Consider the following 25,469-nt stretch of genomic DNA (forward strand, 5'->3'; position numbering starts at 1 on the left):
TTTGTGTGGAATAATATGCAGGACATTAGATAGACCATTCTTGTTTTCCTTTATAATGATCGTAACCCATGTGTGGACTACGCCACTAGATGGTGTGTGTTTTTTCCATTGCACTTTCGTTTTATGAATTGTCGCATCCATTGTGGACTATTATGTTAGATGTAGGATAGATCCTTGTCGTTTTCCTGTGTGTCCCTAGGTGGTACTATTACCTCCCATCTAGAGCCTCACTTTTTCCCTCTCCCTTACAGTAAGAGAACCCAGAAAAAAAGTTACATTGCATACTCAGTAGGCATACTCACCTCACTTTCTTGAAGTTACAAGAATAACACTCTCATGTGTTGAACAAGAAGAGATAAGGAAAATCTGTGGGATAACAGGAACTAGGCCATCATGCTGGATGGGACTCCTACACCAAATAATGTGAGGTCTATTTGGTACTTCATACAGGGGAGATCCTATGAATGTTGGCAGGTCCGTCATCGTCAACATTTCTGGTGCCTAAAGGAGGGTTGCCAACAGTTTACAAAGGAATGTCTTACCAAACCCACATATCTATCATCTGGTTGAGGCAGTAACACAAACTCCCTCTCTCCCACACGCAACTATGAATTTGGTTATTCCTCACCTCCCTGACTTGAACAAGAAATTTCATATCATCACATCCATGCTATCTATCCCATCATCTATCAGTTTTCTAAATAAATTGGACTCATTCGAGGATTACACATTCCTCCCTCTTCGCAGAGGAAGTAAACAACTACACCCATAGAAGTGGTAGTCTCATTTATTGAAGAAGTAATCCTCGCCACTCTTGAAGAGTTGGGAGAATTTGTTGAGAAAAGGAACTTCCCATTTTTCGGTAAGGATAAGAAGATAGCATCATACTCTTGGGCTCAGGTTTTGGTGGATGTAGAGGTGATCCAACAGATTTAGTGGTTGAACCGTCAAATTTAGAAGAAGAGGAGGAGGATGAAGAAGGGGAAAATATGGCTAATGAAAATATGGAATGGATGACATAGAGTCCACTGGCAATCCCAAGTGTCTTGTACAAGATTCCGAGACACTCAGAGAAATTGTTAACAAAGTATGACCCTGACAGAGCAATGAAGGTCGAAGACCATCTAAACATGTTCTACATACATCTATAGACACTTGTGGTACGTTATGATGATGATTCATGTAGACTATTTCCATGTACCTTGGACGGAAGAGTATTTGTATGGTACCATAGTCTTCCCGTCAACTCCATTTAGAACAAGGAGGTGTTCAAGAGAATTTTCCTTGAGAAGTTTGTTGAGGAGAATTCCCCCACCATGTTTTTAAAATAGTTGGGTAGTCTCAATATGGAGAAGAAAGAAAAGGTGAAATATAATAACCAAAGGTTTAACCATATCTTGAACAATTTCATTACTCCATCATGGTTTACTACTACACATCCGCATTTCCAACCAACATTCTGTTGTTCGTCAAGCAAGCTACAAAACCAACACTTTTGGAAAATTGCCAAGAGGCAATTGATGTGGAAAAAGACCTGCATACTATTAGAGTCATTGTAGATGATGAACTAGTTCAGGACTCCAAAGACACAGGAAAGAGTTCTCAGGCTCCTGCGAGTAAGGTAAAGGAAAAATATGCATTTGAATTTGAGAACCTTAATTATCTCATCAAGTCCTTGACAAATGAAGTGTCTGAACTCAAGCAACAGATGACCGAGACAACGGTGAGAAGAAGGGCTCCCATATTCGCACAATAGAATAATGTGACATCACATAGTAATAGTCCCCACCTGGCTAAATTTGTGCAGAGCTCTAACATTTTTCTCCACTTGGAATAAATTGCGACATATCGCTTCTTCACAGTCCACAAAGAGCGACATTCAAAAAATACTCGTCTAGAATAGAACCAAGTGATGAGCACCATGGCTACAAGGTTGAATGATCATTTTAAATCCATTGAGCAGGTTCAGCCCAAGGATGAAGATGAATACGAATTTGTTGCATTTGATGAGCTCCAAGTGATAGGCATGTAATCAACATGTATCAATGTGTTACCACTGCTAGAAGACAACCATCGAGAAGGATCCTTTGAGTTACTATTTGGCACCGAAGTAGAACAGTCGATACATTTTGAGGAGTCAAGGGGGCCCCACTATTTTTCTGATAACAAGAGAAAATGTAATACAACATCTGCTCAAGACAGTGGACCCACTAGTCATCTCAATATAGAAAAAACAAGGCAAGTTAGGGAAGACAACTACAACTAAAAGTACATCCATGAGAAGAAAAGATAAAAGCAGCCCACTGGACAACAAGAACACAAGTCTACCCTGAACAACTTGGTGAGCCTTCTCGCTCTGGATTACAATATTATTGAAGACATGAAAAAGACCCATGCGAAAATCTCTCTTTACGAGTTAACCAAGCTCACAGGTCAGTGGGATATTCTTTTGTGCGCACTAGGAAAAACCTCCACAGATAGTGTTTCCTATTCTAGCAAGGGACCAAGAAAGTCTCCCAAATCACTCGCATCTATGCTCAATGCACTTCACATGGAAGAAGTGCGCTCACTCTTCCCACCATTTTTGTTATCATTTGAAATATTCACATTCAATGTCCACAACTGTTTGGTTGATTCTGGCTCATCAGTTAATGTCATGCCACCCTCCATCACTAAATAGATCAATGCACAATGGAGTAGTACAACTACACAAATCATCCAACTTGAATGAACATGTGTATCAACCATCGGTGAACTCTGGGATGTGATCATATTATTATCGACAGACAAATGAGTTCATTAGTGCATCAACATTGTGATTATGGACATTCTGGAAGCATATGGCTTATTTCTCAGCAGAGACTAGTCCAGCAAGTTGCAAGAATACTTAGCTACGGACTGGTCACACTTATGGATTCCACGCAAGGGCTGAAATAGCCAAATCTGGGCATTGTCAGAGAGATATATGAAACATAATGTTACTCCCTTGAATGGTCAAATGAATTATTTGATTTCACATAACTTATGTTTGGCAATTGCTTTCTAGAAATGCAGCTGGGGTGTTATCTTACCCACCCAAGCCCCACCCCACCAGACATGCAGTTGGGTCTCCTTCCTTGCCCAACTGACGGAAATGAAACCTTTATATTACATTGTAACAATAGTAGCAGTAGTGTTAGTAGTATTACTGTGCCAAGTGGTCCTTATAAAAATGACATGTGGACCTTATATTTCAACAGATCCAAGACACAGGATGGCTCTGGAACTAGGTGTGTATTGAGAGGCCCAAGGAAAAGGAAATGCTTAGTCTCAAGCCACATGGAGTTCAAGTGCATGAACAACATAGTCGAGTATGAAGCACTCATTTTGGGATTACAGGAATCCATCAGCCTGAACGTTGTTGTGCTGAAAGTGTTAGGTGATTCAGAGATCATGGTAAGTCAAGTAAATAACACCATACACTATGCTTCACCTTGTCTTAATAGTTACCAACAAGAGGTATGGCGACTTATCTCTAACTTCCAATATTTAAATATTGTTTCTGTACCAAGAATGCGTAATGTAGCTGTAGATGCTTTGGAAAGTGCAACTATTAGGATGACACTGCTTAGGGATTGATTTTCTATTGAAATTTGGTATAAGCCATATATTCTTGAAAACATCACTAATTTACATGTTTTTAATGATGATGAATAGATATTGTATTTCATGGCCAATGGTGATGTCTTCAAGGATGTAACGATAGACAAAGATGAGCATGAGCAGTCTTTGCAAGCCACAACTGATGCAAGTAAAGGCAACCTCATCCACAAGGGTGTGGTTTCACTCGTGTTATAGACATTTTTGTTCCTTACAGCATGAAGCATGAAATGTCGATAATCTAAGGGATCCAAAGTCCCTAAACATGTTGTTCCTACCCCTAGAGGAACAAGGTAAGCAAACCACAACACTGAAAATCAGTTCTCCACCTGAAAACACTCAAAGACAAGTTGTTTCTGGATCATGTCAGCTGCTCCACTGAGCATCTGCGCTGAATGTCAACTGCTCCACTCTGTACCTGCGCTGAATGTCAAAAGCAATGAAGGCTACCTGCACTGGGCGAGATTGGCCAAGTGGCACAGTCATTCTGCAAGGTGTCAAATGCCCAGGAAGCTTCCAAACTGACACTTGGGTCAAGGAATTCGCCTTGTGATGAGTAAGAGGGTCTTGATCTCCAAGTGGAAGCAAGAATCTCCAAGTGGACTCAAGAACTGAAGAATAACTGAAGTGGGAGAGGACACTAGTCAGCTTCATGCCAAGCTCAAGCTGACTCATCCTTTCTCCAAATCTCCTATATATAGATCTCTCTCATGAGGTCTAGGGAGGCTGGAATTTTGTGCAAGTAAGGAAGTGCTGTTGGTTTGTGTATAGAACTATTGGGTGATTGCTTTGAAGGAGGTGAAGAGGGGATTTCTTTCCCCAGTGGAGTCGCCAATTTTTTGTTGGGAAAAGTATCCAATACGGAATGACCCTATCCCACTCTAAGGGTGATAGTACCTCAGCAACAACTGAATACAAAGCTATTCAAGATTACTTCTTTATGAGATGAGAGAGAGAAGAGAAAAGGGATCCACTAACCGTTATCTTCCGCTAGTGGTTGATCCAATCTTCCCTCTTGCTGCTTGCTCCTAGCTCCTTGCTCTTTCACCGGCCCAGCTACACAAAGATCCTGTAAAAGCACAAAGAAAGGAAACTACAAGAAGCATACATCCATAACTGATTCAAGGATTAGAATAAATCAAATATACAAGCATCAATTCACCATAGAGCACCCGCACCTTTACAGCCGATAGTTGCTGTTGGGCCCTTCGCCAAGTGGGGCATCGATTTCATGCAATGTAACCCCACCTCGACCGGGGGGCATGGGTATATTATAGTCGCCGTTGACTATTTTACCAAATGGGCCGAGGCGATGCCTACATTGGATAACACTGGTGAAACAGCCGCCCTTTTCTTTTTTAATCATGTAGTCGCCAGGTTCGGCGTACCGCAGGCTATAGTTACAGATCATGGGTCGCATTTTCGCAATCACATGATGGTCGAATTAGCTGCCAAGCTAGGGCTATCTCACGACAGCTCTACCCCATATTATCCGCAAGCCAACGGACAAGTTGAGGCAATCAACAAGGTCCTGAAGCATATGTTGCAAAGGATGATCGGGGTTCACAAAAGAAGGTGGCCCCTAATCCTGTACTCAGCCTTGTGGGCCTACCGAACGTCGGTAAAGAACGCAACCGGGTTCACACCTTTTCAATTGGTGTATGGCCTGGAAGCAATCTTACCGATCCAGTGCGAAATTTCGTCGCTTAAACTCGCAATTGATCTTCTCCCCGGAACCTCAGAAGAAGAGGCTCGTTTCTTGGAATTAATCCAGTTGGATGAAACCCATCATGACGCCGCTTTGGCTAACAAAGCTCATAAGAAACGAGTCAAGGCTCAGTTTGACAAAAATGTCAAACCCCGTGTCTTCTCAGAAGGTGATTTGGTCTTGCTTTATGACCAAGAATCCAATAAATCGGGAGCAGGTAAATTCAAGTCCTTATGGATGGACCCCTATATTGTTAAAAGGGTGTTAGCAAAAGGAGCCTACGAGTTAATGGATTACGATGGAATTCCACTGGCGCAGCCCCGCAACGGGTTGTACCTCAAGCATTACTATGCTTAAATAGTAACCTGCATGCTTTTGTTGTATTTTGTTTTCGCTAAAGTATTTGTTCTGGTCGAGTGATCCACCTTTTTTCCGTTGCAGATGTCGAACCTTCTGGAGACATGTGTTGGATATGCCGACGGAGCGAGTCGTAGTTCGCGGAACCTGTCCTCCGCAGCCTGGGCCATTTTTGATCCAAGCGGTGAGTTAGTAAGTTTCAGAGGTGTATGTATTGGGCAATCAACGAATAACATCGCTGAGTATAGCGCGTTGATAGAACTACTCTCTGATGCCATCACACGTGGCATACGCCGACTAATTGTCTGGCTAGACTCACAGCTCGTAATACTGCAACTTAATGGTATATATTCTGTTCGCAATCCAGCTATTTATCGCATGTTCCTAAGGGTTAAGATCTTGGAAAGACGATTTGATTCAATTCAATATCAACATATTTCAAGAAACTTAAACACATTAACTGACTCATTAGCAAACTATGTGTTAGATACACATTTGCAACATTTATAAAAAGGACACATCATCAAACAATTGTACATATGGATCACGTAAATCAACCAGAATAAAACACGAAAATCAAAATATATAAGCTGTTTATATAAGTTCATACATAATGTTCTGTAACCAAGACAAAATTGGTCATATGACCGAAGAACTCAAAAAGATGCTAGGGGGCACCCTAGCCTAGTGGTGCTCATGATAGTACGTCACGGCCTGTGCAATCATGCGCAAGAGACGAGTCCATCGTCTAGGCACACCAATGGTATGCCGCTACATCTGTAAAGGTAACTCGTCAATCTGTACATCCGGAAGGCCACGAGTAAGGCTCTCAACCTGCTCCTGCACAGCTGTAAGGGTCTCGGTGTCGTCAAGATCGCGAATAACGACTCTCCTAGCAGGCTCCCCTGCCGGGGCAGCAGCTGGCGATATCGGACGAACTGCTGGACGAACAGGACCAGTATCTGCATGCACCCAAGAGTACAATTAAAAGTCTTGATAGAATCAAGCACAGCAACATTATGAGTAAGAACAATAAACAGTAATATGGTCAAAAAGTTTACCAATGGCACCCCACTGCTCGCCATCCGGTAGCACTAAATCCGGATCACCTCGGAAATCCATACCCACATATGGATACTCAGAAAACACCATCTCCTGACGCTCGAACCACCTAAAGAAGGCCTCAGTAAAAGTAATCTGAGGTTGACCTGCATGCCTAGACATGTGGTCAACCCACCTCTGCATGCGTGGCTCGGTCAGAGAAGGCAAGTCAAGTATGATGTACTGAGGCTGCATCAGTGGGATTTTCTCCAAGGCGAAGGCAGTCAGAATAGAACCAAATCCAAAGTTCTTCAGCTTCCCGTCCTTTACCTTGGTCAATTGACTTTTCATCTGAACAAGTACCGCATCACACCAGTTGAATACTTTCGGTTGGAGACACTCCAAGGTGTGCTGCATATAAGACCTGTTGGCAACATGTAAAGCTGCGCTGCCGGCCATCCTACCAATAGTGAACAGAATGGACCTGAGAGCCCGATCAATAATCTCACGGATAACAATCTTGTCGTCTCTGCTCGGCTGAGAACCTTCTCTGCAATACTGGCAGACATAATCTCTGGTGGAATCAGTCCCCCGGGCCGTACCTGATAAGGAAATGGGGGCACCTCGTCTTGACAGTCCAGTCAAGAAATACATGTCCTCTATGGTCAAGGGGATGGTCTTCCCCCTAATCTGGAACAATTGGTTAACAGGATCCCAAGCATCAAGCATATACTGTAGTAAAGAAATCTGTGCTCTCATGCTAGAGATATGGAATAACTTCAGCAGGCCACAGTTCCGCAGCGCGTTCACCGTGACTGGGTCATGGAGGGAAATCATGTCCTCCTCTTCATGTTCTCGTTCTCGCCATGTAAGGGACATTTTGTTCAAGGTTCCCTACAAAGCAAACAAGAGAAAGAGTGAATTCCTGATTTGATGAAAAACTGGCGAAAAAATCATCAAAAATAACCTTAAAACTCAGTTTTTTTGAGCCCAGCGCAGGCAGGAAGTCTCCCACTTGCGCTGAGGGTCAGGCTGCCTTAAGGCAGCTTGACCTTCAGTGCAAGTTTCGAAAGGGAAACCTACGCTGATCCTAGGGCGCCCTGGCAAAACCCCAGGGGCTCAGAAAGACCGGAAAACAGGCAAAAAACAGGAAAGGGAAACCGTGAAAAGAAAGAGCTAGGGTTTAGCTCCTACCTGGTCCAGACGGCACTGAAAATCGTCCGCAGAATCTCCCGGAATCAGCTGGTGAAAATCAAGGGGGAAGAGGCACCTCCAGAGCTCCAACAAACCAAGTGCAAATGAAATGGTAAATGAGAGGTAAAAACACCTTTTAATGGCTTTTTACACAGTTTAAAGTGAAATATTAGGGTTATAATCTCATTTTCATGCAAATATTATTCATTTCTAACAAAGTTTGTTGCAGCAATTGAAAATGCAGTACTATATTTGAAAAAGAGAAAAGCTAGTAATGGTAAAAATCAAAATTTGACCATATAATCGAGCAGTTTTACCGCGGAATTTATGCTCGTTAAAAAATAGAAAAGCAAGATCCGAGCAGTTTTAGCGTCATAGTTCATGCTCGTTAAAAAATAAACATAAGCTTTTGAGCAGTGTTTTGGCACATTCAAGCTCATTAAAAAATGAACCCATCTCGGTAAATAACCATTGTGATCGTAGATTTATTAGCCATAAAAAGCCTTGGTCGTGTTTTGCACCTGCCACCTCCATTTCATTTGGCCAATCGTTCACCTCCATATGATTGTTTACCCATTTTGAGGAACAACTGCGAAGAGTGATTTCACTTAGCCATCCTTGTGACACTGCCGTGATTGGAAAATTCCAACCTGTACCTGGAATCCGCTGCTATCCCTGTTTATCACTCGTTCCTCAAAAGACGAGTCTTCTTTGAGCTCTTTTCTCCTGACTCGTAAAATATGAAAAGTTTTCCGAGTTTTGGCCTTCCTGCTCGTTAAAGTGACCGGAAGAGCTATCCCTCCTCTAGATTTTTATCTTTTTGGACTTGAGGGATTATTGCACAAAAAGGTCGAGCGCTTGTTTTATTCGGCTCGTTAAAATTATCGAAAACTCATCCCTTCTGTATTGTTTTATACTTTTTCGGACTTAAGGGATTAGATGACGAAAAAGGAATTTTGGAGTTAACTTTCTGTACCTTTTCAGACTCTCTAAAATTGAAAAGGACCGAGTTTTCCTTGTCGTTAGACGAGTTTTCCGAAGGGCAGGTTATAGAACAAGCATATGTTATCCTCCTCAAGCTTGACAAAAATAAAGAGGTACTGGTCAGAAATGACTGGGGAAAAATTGGGAGAACCTCAAAGCTTTAATGGTAGCAAGTCGCTCTTGAACATGACACTTTGTCCTCCGTATCACATCGGGTTGGGTTGTTTCATTCACCAGTCTCATCACCATGGTCCTCGCCAAACCATCCACATTTGGGGTAATGCTACCGATCCATCACATCAGTGTCGTTATATGTTCAAGAGATGTGTTCAGAAAGAGTCAACCATGTCCCATCCACTGCCATACATTATCCTTCATCCACCCATGATCGCCACCCTGAATCATATTTCACAGATTGTTTTCACCTCCACTAAAATCATTAGCTCCGTTCCGTGTCACTGATGTGGGATTCATTAAGGCCCTCCTTTGACGGATCGCTTCTTGTCAACTTCAGCTCATTATCCAAGAAGTTGATCTAGGAACAAAACCCCCAGTACTTTGAAGCTTGCATGCCTCAATGGCAAGTTTCTCACTTCCGGTGACAGGTATACATCAATGACCTTCGACTAGAAGATTTCGCGTGGTGTTCGACGCCAAGTCCTTTATTCACACCACGTGAATTGTAATGCAATACCTTGAGGGTCATTGTCATTATTGGTGATTCCTCTCGCACTTGTTAACGGTTTACATTATTGACCAGTAATCAAGCGATGTCTTTCCATGTTCGACTTCAGCGCAATTCTCACATGGATCGACTTGTACTTAGAGTGAAGATCGAACGAGTTTGAAGACCCCGGATCTAGTTTCATCCATCCAGGCTGCGATATATATATTCAGGACATAAAGACATTTGTTATGTACATCATTGCAACAGATGATCATCCTACTCAAAGGATGATAATTTCAGCAGAGAATTATCAGTCTATCACCAGACGATCGTCTGTTCTATGTACCAAAATGAATTTATAAAGCTGAGCATGGGAATGCCCGCCTCAGCTAGATCATGAAAGCAGAATGAAAAAATAATGTATTGTATTGTATTTTATTACAGGGCACCTCTCAGCGATTGAATGAACTTCGGATCCTCCTGATAAAGCATTTCACCCGATAAACGACCTCATACTTTAGGGGGCAACTGTTATAGACATTTCTGTGCCTTACATCATGAAGCATGAAATGTCGATAATCTGAGGGATCCAAAGTCCCTAAACATGTTGTTCCTACCCCTAGAGGAACAAGGTCAGCAAACCATAGCACTGAAAATCAGTTCTCCACCTGAAAACACTCAAAGACAAGTTGTTTCTGGATCATGTCAGCTGCTCCACTGAGCATCTGCGCTGAATGTCAACTGCTCCACTCTGTACCTGCGCTGAATGTCAAAAGCAATGAAGGCTACCTGCGCTGGGCGAGATTGGCCAAGTGGCACAGTCATTCTGCAAGGTGTCAAATGCCCAGGAAGCTTCCAAACTGACACTTGGGTCAAGGAATTCGCCTTGTGATGAGTAAGAGGGTCTTGATCTCCAAGTGGAAGCAAGAATCTCCAAGTGGACTCAAGAACTGAAGAATAACTGAAGTGGGAGAGGACACTAGTCAGCTTCATGCCAAGCTCAAGCTGACTCATCCTTTCTCCAAATCTCCTATATATAGAGCTCTCTCATGAGGTCTAGGGAGGCTGGAATTTTGGGCAAGTAAGGAAGTGCTATTGGTTTGTGTATAGAACTATTGGGTGATTGCTTTGAAGGAGGTGAAGAGGGGATTTCTTTCTGCTGGGAGGTGTTGCTAGATTGGGCCTATTATGGTTGTAACACTCTCAGAACTTTACTTCTTCCATTAATAAAGTATTTGAGGTTCTTCTATATGCATGTGTCTCTATGGTGAATTGATGCTTGTATATTTGATTTATTCTAATCCTTGAATCAGTTATGGATGTATGCTTCTTGTAGTTTCCTTTCTTTGTGCTTTTACAGGATCTTTGTGTAGCTGGGCCAGTAAAAGAGCAAGGAGCTAGGAGCAAGCAGCAAGAGGGAAGATTGGATCAACCACTAGCAGAAGATAACGGTTAGTGGATCCCTTTTCTCTTCTCTCTCTCATCTCATAAAGAAGTAATCTTGAATAGCTTTGTATTCAGTTGTTGCTGAGGTACTATCACCCTTAGAGTGGGATAGGGTCATTCCGTATTGGATACTTTTCCCAACAACAACTCGAGAAGCTATATGACTTGAATAAATTCTTCCAGAGACCCAAAAACAATAAAACCCATAGTTCCATACTAATGCATGAACAAATTAATGTGGAAACAGACAAAGATAGTAAGTTCATGAATATCAGTACATGTTGTACAATGGAAGATCCGCAAGCCTTTTTCTGCTTGTTTAGACAATACTGCGATGTATTCGTGTGGACGTACGATGACTTGAACACATATGACACATGACAAAATCCAGCACAGCATCCGAATCAAGGAAGGGGCCAAATCGATTCAACATAAGCTCAGAAAAGTAAATCCGTCGCTGGAGCCCTTCATTCAGAAAGAGTTGACTAAGTTGTTGGACGTTTATATCATTTACAAAGTTCGTCATTCTACATGTGTTTCAAAATTAGTTCCTGCTAGAAAGAAGTTCGAGGAGATCCACCTTTGCATGGGTTTTGAAATCTAGATTGTGCCTCAGACAAAGATAATTACACTATGTCATCCATGGAGCACATCTTGTAGACAATATGTGGAGCAAATTTTTTTCTCTCTTAGATGGTTTTTTGGGTTATAACTAGGTTTTGGTAGCAGAGCCTGATAGGATAAAAAGAACTTTCCGTACCAAGTGGGGTATGTTCGCTTATCAAAGAATGCCATTTGGGATGGTAAATATAGGTGTATCACACAATGGATATCACCTTCTGTGGGATCATTAGATAGAGCATGTGGTCTACCTTGATGACGTAATAATTTTTTGTAGACAACGGACAGACCACTTGCACCATCTCAAGAATATATTTGAGCGATGTGGCAAGTATGGGATATCCTTGAATCCAAAGAAGAGAATATTTGTAGTTTTTGAGGGGAACCTCCTTGGCCACATCATTTCCAAGAGTGGGATCAAGGTGGATCTGGACTGAGTCTAGACCATCACACAGATTCCTCATCCCCTAAATAAGAAATCCATGCAGTCCTTCTTGGGAATGATCAACTTCATCCAGAAGTTCATCCTATATTATGCAGAGATTGTTAAACTAATACAAGAAATGATCAAGAAGGATGCAGTCTACAACTAGGGTAAGAAGGAAAAGGACACATCCACCCAGATAAAGTAAGTACTAACAGAAGCACCTGCGCTTTATAACCCAGATTTCAACAAAGATTTATTGCTTTACACATTCACATTTGAAACTTCACTTGATGCAGTGCTCACTCAGAAGGATGATTTGAACAATGAACGTCCCATATCCTTCATGAGCGCAATCTTACAGGGACCCAAGCTCAGCTATCTCACTGTGGATAAGAAAGCATATGAAGTATACAATGTGGAAAAACACTTCAAACCCTACCTGCCAAAAAATAATTACATAGTCTTTGTGTCACACCCAACAGTCAAATCATTGCTTTTTCAATAAGAGTTGGGTGAAATATGTGCAAACTAGATGACAGGACTGTAAGAGTATGATCTTAATATCAAGCTAGTTCACACTGTCAAGGGTCATGGTCATTGTAGGCTTGTAGCAGAAGAATTGCACATGCAAGAGGAGGAATAAGAGCTCACTAGTTGGGATCAAGAAATTGACATGTATAATGTAGAGTGATCACCCCCCACTTTGCACAGTAACTCTTGGTATGGAGAAGTGTGCCAATACCTTGAGCATGGAACCATTCCCTCTCACTTCTCTATGTGGTAAAAGAGGGCACTCTGACTAAAAGCCTTATCTTACTAGTTAATTCACAAAGTTATTTACAGAAAGCACAACAATGGTATTTTTCTCAGGTCCTTAGAGGTGCAGGATTTTGAGGGAGTGTTACGTGATCTTCACAATGGAGCTAACTAGGGTTCACTTTGCAGGTAGCATAAGAATGCACAAAGTGATGAGAGGCAATTTTTACCAAGCCCACATTATTTAAAGATGCACACGCTTATGCCCGCAAGTGTCTAATCTTTCGAAGATGTGTCGGCAGCCAATGAAGGTTAGCAGCCCCGCTATATCCTGTTTCCATGGACAAACCTTGCCAATAGTGGGGCTTGGACATCATTGGAGAGATTTTCCCACATTCATCAAAGAAGCACCACTACATCCTAACTGCAATAGATTACTTCACGTGGTGGACAGAAGAAGTTCCTCTCAAACAAGTGAATGCATAGGAAGTCATCAACTTCTTGTTGGCATTATGATACATATGTTGTACTTGATGGCAACCCACTCATCTCAGATGATAAATTATAGTGTAGCAAAGTTCACGCACTTTCATGAAGATAAAAGTTTCTTTCATGTAGAGAAACGTTCACGCACTTTCATGAACATAAAAGGTTCTTTCATGTAAAGTAAAGTTCACGCACTTTCATGCAGAGAAAAGTTTCTTTCATGTACAGAAAAGTTCACGCACTTTCACGCAGAGAAAATTTTCTTTCATATAGAGAAAATTTCATGCACTTTCATGCAGAGAAAAGTTCCTTTCATGAAGAGAAAAGTTCACGCACTTTCATTGTTGGCTCATGGTATTAGTCTGACAGTTTTTGATCCTATGGTTTTGGTCTGTGGTATTTCATCCAAAAGTGTTGACCCCAAGTATTGGGTTCATGGTATTGTGTTATTATGGTTTTGGACCGTGGTATTGTGAAAGGCCTAAGACTATAAAAGAGGAAGGAGATCATTTGGCAAGGCAATCAATCTGAATGAATTGAATATCTAATAAGTGCTAGGTCTGAAATATTTGTGACTGGGGTTATGGTGCAGATCTCTGAATGAAGGAGGAACCTTAGCGCATAAAGAAGGATAATTTCTATTGATGGGTCATAATCTTTAAGCTTGAATAATAGTGTCTTTGTATGATTTTGATCTGTTATATGAGGCGCATGCTTGATCTATAAATCTGACAATCTGGGTTAATTAGTGTCTGAATATTTGAAAGAATGAATTATCCTTTATAGATCTGTACGCAGGTTCAGTGAAGTGAAAGAGCTTATACACGCTGGTTCAATGATTAAAAACGGCATATACGCAGGTTGGTCCAAACACAGGAGCGTATGCACACAGGTTTCAGGTTGTTGAAGTAGCGTATATCTTTTAAATTGTGATCTAGCTGCCTCTGTTTATTGCTGCAGTATTTTGGGTTCAGAATTTGGTGTGTGGTTACTGTTACTGTGTTCTGGGTACAGCTGTCAGAGAAGTGTTTACTTGATTCAGTGCTAATTGGGGAAAAGGAGATTGTTTGATGCAAATATACCTGATGATTGATTGATGTTCATGGATCTAGTCTGAAAATTTATGAAACGAGGTCCCTGGAAGAAAGAGAAGGTTGTAGCCTTCAGTAGGCCAGCACCTACATACAAGTATCTTGGCTAGTACAAGAGCTAAGGGGTTGTAGCTCCCTTCCAGGAGAAGCTGGAGAATGAGAGAGGGTTGTAGCTCTCTGCAGGTTGCAGCCTGCATACTGGTAAAGGACTGCGCCAGTACATTGTAAAAAGAAGTTTCTAATTAAAAGAAGATAGAGACGAATTGCACCAGGTGGTTTTCACCCACATTGGGTTTCCACCTTATATCTTGTGTTCTTGTGTGTGTGATAGTCTTCAGATCTGTTTTACTGTCTCTGGTTACTGGTTATTTGATTCTGATACATAGATTAATAATAAACTTCTGAAAGATAAAGTAAATTATAAGTTTACATTGTATACGCGGGTTTCCTTCTACATAGTTGCGTATATACATGGTTCTAATTAACTGAAGTAGCGTATATTATCTGGATTTGAAAAAGGGAATATTTGAATTGATAATACTGATTCCCCCCCCCCCTCAGTATTATTTCCAACAATTGGTATCAGAGCAGGTCCTTCTGAAGAAGCTTGATCGCTTGGAGGAAGATCCATCATCATGAGCAACTACGAGAGAGAAGAATCTATCAGGCCACCGATTTTTGATGGGACATACTTCGTATATTGGAAGGTAAGAGTTACTGACTATCTTCAATCACTTGGTACAGAAGTCTGGGATATCATAGATACAGGGTACACCTTTCCTTTAGCAACTCCTACAGATCCGGCTGAGAAGAAGAAATATGAAACAAATGCAAAAGTGGTCAATACCCTATTAGGATGCCTATCTCAATCAAAATTCGTCAAGGTTATGCAGTATAAATCCACAAAATAAATGTGGGACAAGATTGTTCTGAGCTATGAAGGAGATGAACAAGTAAAATGAGCAAAACTTCAAACCCTCAGGATTTAGTATGAAAATCTCAGAATGCACAATGATGAGAGTGTGGCTAACTATTTCCTTTGTGTAGATGAGATTGTTAATTGTATGAAAAACTTAGGTGAAGAAATAAAAGAGGCTGTTGTGGTTGAAAAAGTTCTAAGATCTTTGTCCCCTAGGTTTGAATCTAAAGTTTATGCAATAGAAGAAAAGGAGAAGCTTCGAAACCTTACCATGTCACAGCTACACGGGATTCTAACTGCTTATGAAATGAGGAAAGGAGGACCATCAAACAGGAGAGAAGCAGATTTCAAGGCTTCAGGCAAAGGAGACTACTATGAGTTAGGACATGCGTCAGAAGAGGAAGAAGAATCAAATTTTGTCAAAAACCTTCAACGGGGTACTGGAAGATTCAGAGGTAAGTTACCTTTCAAATGCTTTTCTTGTGGGAGAGTCGGTCACTATGCTGCCAAATGTCCTCATAAGGATAAAACTAACAAAGGGAAGGAACCTGTTAGATGGAACAAGAAACAGAATGTAACTAAGAAAAGTTACTACACTCATGAAGATAGTGATGGTCTTTCAAATAGTGATGAATATGAACGAGGTAATAACTATAAACTTTTAATGGCTTTTGAAGATGATGATTACATGGATGCTATAGATGTGGATGGCTATTATGAAGAGATTTCTAGACTCAAAACATGTTTAGAAGAAAAGAATGTGATCATTGATACTCTGCAATTCCAACTTGATGAGAAAGAAAAATTTCTTGAGAAGTTAGAATGTGAAATTGTTGGCCTTAGAAAAGAAATTGAGAAAACAAAGGCTCTTAATATTAAATTTGTTAAATGATCTGAAACTCTGGATGAGATTACCAATATACAACGTTCTCCACTAATCAAGACAGGTCTGGGGAATAATGGAGAAGCATCTCAACCATCCACCTCAAATATTTATCTTGATGCAGCAAGGAGGAATGAGCAAAAGCCCAATGGAGATCACCAGGTAAAATAGGGATGAATTACGTCAAGAATAAACAAATACTACCAGGTAAATCAGGGGCAATCCACCTTAAGGATGAACAAAAGCTACAACCAGCCACAGGTAAAATCTTCTCAATTTGCCTCAAGAATGGATAACAATAGAAACTACAATCATTTGGCAGGTAGATTTGATAATCGCAGAAGTTTCTTCAATGGCCAATGTTTCTCTTGCCATAACTTTGGCCACAAAGCAGCTCAATGTGTTTCCCATAAAACAATCATGACTAGAGAATCTCAAAAACAAAGAAGTATGACTAGGATCACGAAAAGGACCTATAACAACTTTTCAGCCCTTGAAAATGAAATTGAATGTTCTATTTGTAATAACTTTGGTCATGAAGATTCTGAATGCAGGAGCAAGTTTTGGCAGACAAAGGAACAAGCCTCAAGTACCAGAACATGGAGAATAAAGGAACCACAACCAGAAAGATGTGGGATAGCTTTTTATGCAGAAGGATAGGAAAATCAATGGTACATTGACAGTGGATGTTCGAAGCATATGACAGGTGATAAAGAAAAACTTGAATCATATAGTGCTTTAGAAAGGGGAAAGAAATTTTCTTTTGGAAATGATACCCCTACAGTCATAAAAGGAAGAGGCACTACTCAGTTGAAAGAAAAGGTCAAAGCTGGAAATGTTTTGTATGTTGATGGCTTGAAGCATAATCTACTGAGTGTCAGTCAGATGTGCGATCAAGGAACCGAGGTAATATTTCGATCAAATGGATGTAGTGTTCGTGATCTTGATACAGGAAAAACAGTGATCAAAGGCAGAAGAACTCCAAATAATTTATACATGTTTGAAGAAGGAAAACAACAATGCTATTTGAGCAAGGATGATGAACACTGGTTATGGCACCAGAGGTTGGGGCATCTAAGCGTTTCACAAATAAGGAAAGCATGCAAATACCAGACAGTTCATGGTCTTCCAGATATCAAAATTCCAGACAACACCATATGAAAATCATGTCAGTTTGGTAAGAAAACCAGAACTAACTTCCCTGAGAAGGAAGGATCAGCCAGCAGGCCACTTGAACTAGTCCATACAGATGTATGTGGTCCATTTAGGACAAGGTCACCTCGAGGAGAAGAATACTTTATATTATTCATTGACGACTTCTCGAGGATGGTTTGGTTAGGACTTATGAAACACAAAGACGAAGCATTCAAAAAATTCAAATCTTTCAAAGCCTTGGCTAAAAATGAATCAAATCACAAAATTAAGTGCCTCAGGTCTGACAAAGGTGGGGAGTTTACCTCAAATGAATTTTTTGATTTCTGTGAAGAACATGGAATAAGAAGGGAATTCTCTACAGCTAGGACTCCTCAACAAAATGGAGTGGTGGAAAGGATAAACAGAACGGTTCAACAAATGGCTCGCGCTATGCTTGATGAGTTTGGAACCCTCGCAACCTTCTGGGGTGAAGCTGCATTTGCTACGGTTGTTATTCTCAACAAAACAAATGTCCGAGTGAACAACACTCAAACTCCTCATGAGCTATGGTATGATGAGACTCCTTCGGTAAAGCATTTCAAAATTTTTGGAAGCAAATGCTATATTAAGAATAATGATGAACAGCTTGGCAAACTTGAACCTAGAGCAGATGAAGGCATTCTTCTTGTTTATTCTCCCCACAGCAAAGCATATAAGTGTTACAATAAAAGACTTGGAAGAATTTTTGACAGCATTGATGTGGTGGTTGATGAAAAAGGAAACATTCCTAGGCAAGTAAATTATGAAAATATCAAAGAGGATGAAGACTACCCTCCAAATCAGACTGATGATGAAGAAGAACCTCAAGAGGCACCAGAGGAACAGACAATGTTAGAAGAGAAGACTCCATCCAGGTATGTTCAGAAGAATCATCCAGAATCTCAGATTTTGGGGCAGAAAGAGGCAGGTGTACAAACAAGAAGAAAAATTGCAGAAGCCTCAAGCTATTTGGCATTGCTCTCCTCCACTGAACCTCAAAATGTAAAATAGGCATGCAAAGATGAATGTTGGGTCAAGGAAATGGATGAAGAACTTGAGCAGATCAAAAAGAATAACACTTGGGAGTTGCTTCCTAGACCAAAAGATAAGAATGTCATAGGGACAAAATGGATCTTTAAAAACAAGTTGAATGAAAATGGGGAAGTGATTAGAAACAAGGCCAGACTTGTTTGTAAAGGGTATGCTCAACAAGAAGGTATAGACTTTGAAGAAACTTTTGCTCCCGTTGCTAGACTTGAGGCCATCCAAATGTTCCTTGCTCTCTCAAGCATTCAGAAGTTCAAAGTATTTCAAATGGATGTGAAATCAGCCTTTCTGAATGGAGACTTAGAAGAAGAAGTGTACATTGAGCAACCAGATGGCTTCATCCTTGGGAATGATCCAAATCTTGTATGCAGACTAAAAAAGTCTCTCTATGGTCTTAAACAGGCTCCAAGGGCTTGGTACTACCATTTGGACAAATATCTTCATCAACAGGGTTTTTCAAAAGGATCAGCAGATAGATATCTTTATATCAAAATTGAAAATGACAAATTGCTAATACTTGTTGTGTATGTAGATGATATTATCTTTGGCAGCAATGAAGAAGCTATGAGTCAAAGCTTTGCCTTGGTAACGCAGAAAGAATTCGAAATGTATTTGCTTGGAGAACTGACATATTTTCTTGGATTGCAAATCCAACAAAATAAAGGTGGTATCTTTTTGTCTCAAACCAAGTATCTCAAGCAGATCTTGAAGAAATATGGCATGGAAGATGCAAAACCAGTATGTAACCCTATGGTTACAGGATGTAGCCTCAGTGAAAATGATGAATCTGCAGCAGTGCATCAACCAACCTATAGATCCATGATTGGAAGTCTTCTTTATTTGACACATACTCGACCAGACATCATGCATGCAGTGGGAATAGTTGGAAGATTTCAGGCAAATCCTAAAGAAACCCATCTTCAGGCAGTAAAGAGAATTTTCAAGTATCTTCAAGGAACTCAAAACTATGGCTTATGGTATCCTAGAGATACAGATCTCACTCTACATGCTTATACAGATGCAGATTGGGCTGGAAGCGTGGATGACAGAAAGAGCACAAGTGGTGGAGCATTCTTTATGGGTTCCAGATTAGTATCTTGGTTCAGCAAGAAACAGAGTTCGATTGCTTTATCTACAGCTGAAGCGGAATATGTGGCTGTTGCATCTTGTTGCACTCAACTTCTTTGGATGATGCAAACCTTGCAGGACTTTCAAATCACTTGTACACCACCTATCTCCATCTCATGTGATAATACAAGTGCAATCAGTATTTCTAAGAATCCAGTCATGCATTCAAAAACCAAGCACATGCCAATCAAGTATCACTTTCTCCAGGAACAAGTGTTGGAACAAAAGGTCAAGTTGGAGTATGTTCCTTCTAAGGAACAAGTTGCTGATATTCTCACCAAACCACTACCCAAGGAGACATTTGAATACCTCAGACAGAAGCTGGGGGTATTTGATGCATCATCTTGCTGTTAAATCTTGTCTATTTCAGAGAAAAATGGGTGTACGCGAGTTTCATGAGGAGGATCCGCGTACATACATAGGTTTGTGTAGATATAGTCGCGTATATGGACGCTTGATGGATATCAGTAGGGACAGGCTCTGGTTATGGTGGAGATAATCTGAATTGGGTCTGACAGACACCTTCTGGCACGGGTTCATGGGGAGCAGATAAACTTCTAATGATGCATTGTTGGCATTATCTTAGAAGCTTTTGGTTCTAGTTCACAACTGTTGTTAGTTTCAGGTGGAACAAATTCAGAGGGAGAACAGAAGGAAATCATGGTTGCTGATCTGAATGGTGATTAACAGATGCTGCTGCTATCTGTTATTGTGACTTTCATAAGTCTTGCTCTAGATATTTCATCTCTATGTCATGTATCTCTTTTATGGTGTCAAGGTCATGTAACGACCTATTTTGGTTCCCCACTATGCCTGGGATGAAGATGTAATGTACTTGGTTGTCATATGTAATTTTCCGATGTATCCCCACTTGGTTGGGTGGATGAGTCAATATTTGTATATCCTCACTTGGTTGAGAGATGTATGTATGTATGAGTCTTTGGTGATAGGAAGGTCATTTAAGATAGAGTCATGTATCTTTTTGCAGATCTTGCCTACAGTCAGGGGGAGCATGAACAACACACTTCAGCAGAGCAGAGACTTCAGCATGTACTCAGAGGAAGCATGGTCAGAGTGGTACACCTTGGCATATACAAAGGGGGAGCTCATTCCGAGATTTCAGCAGGTACTCAGGGGGAGTATGGACAACGGAATGTTTATCTAGGAAAGAGATTATCTTGGTCTGCCCTTTGCCCTTGATGACAAAGGGGGGGAGTGATTGGTTGTTGTTGCCATCAAGTCCAAAGGGGGAGACTGTTGGCATTATGATACATATGTTGTACTTGATGGCAACCCACTCATCTCAGATGATAAATTATAGTGCAGCAAAGTTCATGCACTTTCATGAAGATAAAAGTTTCTTTCATGTAGAGAAACGTTCACGCACTTTCATGAAGATAAAAGGTTCTTTCATGTAAAGAAAAGTTCACGCACTTTCATGCAGAGAAAAGTTTCTTTCATGTAGAGAAAAGTTCATGTACTTTCATGCAGAGAAAAGTTTCTTTCATATAGAGAAAATTTCACGCACTTTCATGCAGAGAAAAGTTCCTTTCATGAAGAGAAAAGTTCACGCACTTTCATGGTTGGCTCATGGTATTAGTCCGACAGTTTTTGATCCTATGGTTTTAGTCTGTGGTATTGCATCCAAAAGTGTTGACCCCAAGTATTGGGTTCATGGTATTGTGTTATTATGGTTTTGGACCATGGTATTGTGAAAGGCCTAAGACTATAAAAGAGGAAGGAGATCATTTGGCAAGGCAATCAATCTGAATGAATTGAATATCTAATAAGTGCTAGATCTGAAATATTTGTGATTGGGGTTATGGTGCAGCTATGGATCTGAATGAAGGAGGAACCTTAGCGCATAAAGAAGGATAAGTTCTATTGATGGGTCATAACCTTTAAGCTTGAATAGTAGTATCTTTGTATGATTTTGATCTGTTATACGAGGCGCATGCTTGATCTATAAATCTGACAATCTGGGTTAATTAGTCTCTGAATATTTGAAATAATGAATTATCCTTTATAGATCTGTACGCAGGTTCAGTGAAGTGAAAGAGTGTATACACGCTGGTTCAGTGAATGAAAACGGCGTATACGTAGGTTGGTCCAAACACAGGAGCGTATGCACGCAGGTTTTAGGTTGTTGAAGTAGCGTATATCTTTTAAATTATGATGTAGCTGCCTCTGTTTATTGCTGCAGTATTCTGGGTTCAAAATTTGGTGTGTGGTTACAATTACTGTGTTCTGGGTACAGCTGTCAGAGAAGTGTTTACATGATTCAATGCTAATTGGGGAAAAGGAGATTGTTTGATGCAGATATAATTGATGATTGATTGATGTTCATGGATCTAGTCTGAAAATTTATGAAACGAGGTCCCTGGAAGAAAGAGAAGGTTGTAGCCTTCAATAGGCCAGCACCTACGTACTAGTATCTTTGCTAGTACAAGAGTTAAGGGGGTTGTAGCTCCCTTCCAGGAGAAGCTGGAGAACGAGATAGGGTTGTATCTCTCTGTGGTTGCAGCCTGCGTACTGGTAAAGGACTTTGCCAGTACATTGTAAAAAGAAGTTTCTAATTAAAAGAAGATAGAGACGAATTGCAGCAGGTGGTTTTCACTCACATTGGGTTTCCACCTTATATCTTGTGTTCTTGTGTGTGTGATAGTCTTCAAATCTGTTTTACAGTCTCTGGTTACTGGTTATTTGATTCTGATACACAGATTAATAATCAACTTCTGAAAGATAAAGTAAATTATAAGTTTGCATTGTATACGTGGGTTTCCTTCTACATAGTTTCGTATATACGCGGTTCTAATTAACTAAAGTAGCGTATATTATCTGGACTTGAAGAATGGAATATTTGACTTGATAATACTGATTCCCCACCCCCCCCTCTCAATATTATTTCCATCTCTTCTTACAACAGAACATCATCTCGAGGTTTGGCATTCCTATATCACTTCTTTTTGACAATGCAACATAATTCAATTCATTAAATATTTATGATTTTGAATTGCAATATGGTATTGTGCTAAAGCATTCATCTAAATAGTACCTACAGGGAAATGGTCTTACCGAATCCATGTACAAAAATATTATCTGCATAAGAAAAACACTATTTACTCTAAATAGTGAAACTGACATTTCGCTCTAGTGAATTCTTTTTGGGATGGCTACGTCACACCAAAAACCTCTCTGAATACATCAACATACTCCCTAGTATATGTAAAATAATCCATTCTCCCACCACATATCTACTTTCCTGCTCTCTAGTTATCCCAAGAATCCCAATGCAAGCTATGTCTATTGGTTTAGTGTAGGATGGACACATTGCACAAGTTACAGGAAAAATAGATGAAAGGAAAAGAAAAATTTACACTCCACCAAAACCATATCAAGAGATGGTTCAATCGAAAGTCTATAGGGAACACCAGTTTCAGTGTGGTTGACTTAGTCTTGAAGTCGTACAAACCCCATGAGGACAACGACAAACACACAAATTCCACTCCCTATGGCTTCGTTCTTTCATGGTTCATGAAAAAATTGGCCAACACATGTACCATCTCAAATCACTAAGTTGGAGGATTGATAACCTTCTTGTCAATGGCCAATATTTAAAATGATATGGGGCCGCGCCCCGCACTATGTGCATAGTATGTTTATTTCTTGTTCTATTGTTTTTCTTCGTTGTTTTTTATTCATTTTTCTTTGCTTCATTTTGATGCCTTGTCATTTCATTTTGTAAATAAGTGTTGTCTTGTAGTGTGTTCTGGATTTTGAATAAATTTGTGGTTGAATTTCAAAGTCTTGTGACACTAGAGTGCTTGGACAGCCCTGTGTTTGTCTTCTCTGTGCTTGGTTGTAACTTTTTTCCAATCTAGTCTTCATGAGAAATATGATCCATCTGTAAGGGACGCTTTGGTAAAATCATGAATCTATGCCCAAACAGGGAAACCCCATTCCTGTACTCAATCTTCTGCACTCTATTCAAGCTTATCCAACTAGAAGAAGCGGAGAAGGGGAAAATATAAACAAGAAAATGTAAATCAGAGGAATTACATGGTTCTTTGAAGGAACAACCTCTTCTTCTCTTAATAATTCGGGATCCCTCTTCCACCCAAAAAATAAATAAGTGTGAATTCACAATCTTCTTTCAAAAAATACAAAGGCGAAAGAAGAGAAAGGCTTCCTACGCAAAGAGGTGAAGTGTGAAACTCCAACAGGGCACTAACCAGGCTTTTTGGTAGTGGAGCAATGCTTGCGTTCCTACGTGACTCCACTGGGGTAATATCCAAGCCTGCTAGTAGTTGATAAACACCAGAGATTAAAACTTATACTCTGAAAATCTTAAGCTCGTGAGCGAAAATACCCTTCCTGATTCTAAAAGACTCTGTTTGTGTTCGCCTAAGTTGGTATGAGGTGAACCATGTCTATCCATGCAGAGCATCGGGAAGCCAAAGTAACTTTAACAACGAATCAATACTCCCTGAAATGCCAAGGCCCTGTGCTGAAAATAAACCAAAATAGAGAAGATGGTATTCAACTAGTGTGTCACCAAGTGTTGTAGTTGTTGCAACACCCTCCAAAATTTTGATCTACATCAAAATTTCAGAGCCTTCCTTAGTTTTTCCACTCATGGTTGCAAACACTCGAGCTCATTCCATGATATCTTGTAGAGTCTTTACACCCTTTTTCTTGTCCGATCAACAGTCACCTTTTTGCATCTTGATTACTTTCTCATGCTTGCGATCTCGTTCTGGCAATTTTGAAGGTTGGTATTTGTGCGCATGTATTGTCTTCTCTCTAGGAACATCAATCATACTCACACACAAAGTTGTAAGCACTATCACGCAAGTGTCATTATGGTCATTCGAAGGCCTATCTCAAGTGTTGCAATTGTCACTCCTAACCTTAAGACAATTTCTCTGAGCACGTGTTTGTCTTGTTGCTTTGTGGTGTCCTATCATAGATTCATGGTAAGTGTTTGATCACAATGTCATGTCTACACAACTTCACTTCCTCTCAGACTTAACCATTTCTGCTTAAAATTTGTCGATCGGACAAACCTCTTCAACCGGACCCCGATTGAGCTGCACTACGCACTCTCAGCTCTTAGTTACCCTGCTCTATTTCCCAAAACTACATAGTTCTTGAGGTTGTCCTCCCGGGCAGCTACACTACACAATTTTGGAAGTGAGCAGGCTTTCTATCTCCCAGAATTGTGCAGAAGTTATCTCCAAGATTGATCCAATCTGTGCTTCCCACAAGATTAGTTATCAAGCCTCCCTCTAGTCTACTGGAAAATGACACTACACTATTTCTTGAGGATGCACTACTATCAAAAATTGCATAGAAATACTAAGTTGCATGCTCTATACTTCCTGCAGAAACTGTGTAGTCATACTAAGTAAGACATTCTGCTGGCTTGCTCTACTCTACTCCTAAAAATTGTGTAGTCCTGACTGGCACACTTTGTGTTGCCCCGCTTTGCACTATTTCCAAAAGCCATGCAGTGATGCTTGTCCCACACTAACTCTTAGAAATGTGCAGTCGTAACCAGTAGCTCCCCACAGCTTGATCATGCCTTGCTCTGGAAAATTGTATAGAATTTCCTCCCATTGCCCTATGTTTCCCCGTTCTGTCTACTTCCGAGAAATTGCACATATTTTGAGTTGGACTCTGAGTGGCCTACTCAGACCTCATCTTGAAAATTATACAGAACTATTAAATAGTTCCCCCAAACACCCTACATTGTCTTCCTCCTAGGAACTGCGTAGTTTTTCCCAATTGGGTTCCACCGTGTAGCTGTCATTGTTGTCCCTGATTTCATAATTATGCCTCCCATTGAAATTTGCACAATTTTTCCCGACAATACTTCAAATCCCCTCATCTCGATCTGAGT

The sequence above is a fragment of the Pinus tabuliformis genome, chromosome 3_2, assembly GCF_031772625.1.
Source record: "Pinus tabuliformis cultivar Carrire ecotype Pingquan chromosome 3_2, CPIR1, whole genome shotgun sequence".
In the NCBI taxonomy this organism is placed as follows: domain Eukaryota; kingdom Viridiplantae; phylum Streptophyta; class Pinopsida; order Pinales; family Pinaceae; genus Pinus; species Pinus tabuliformis.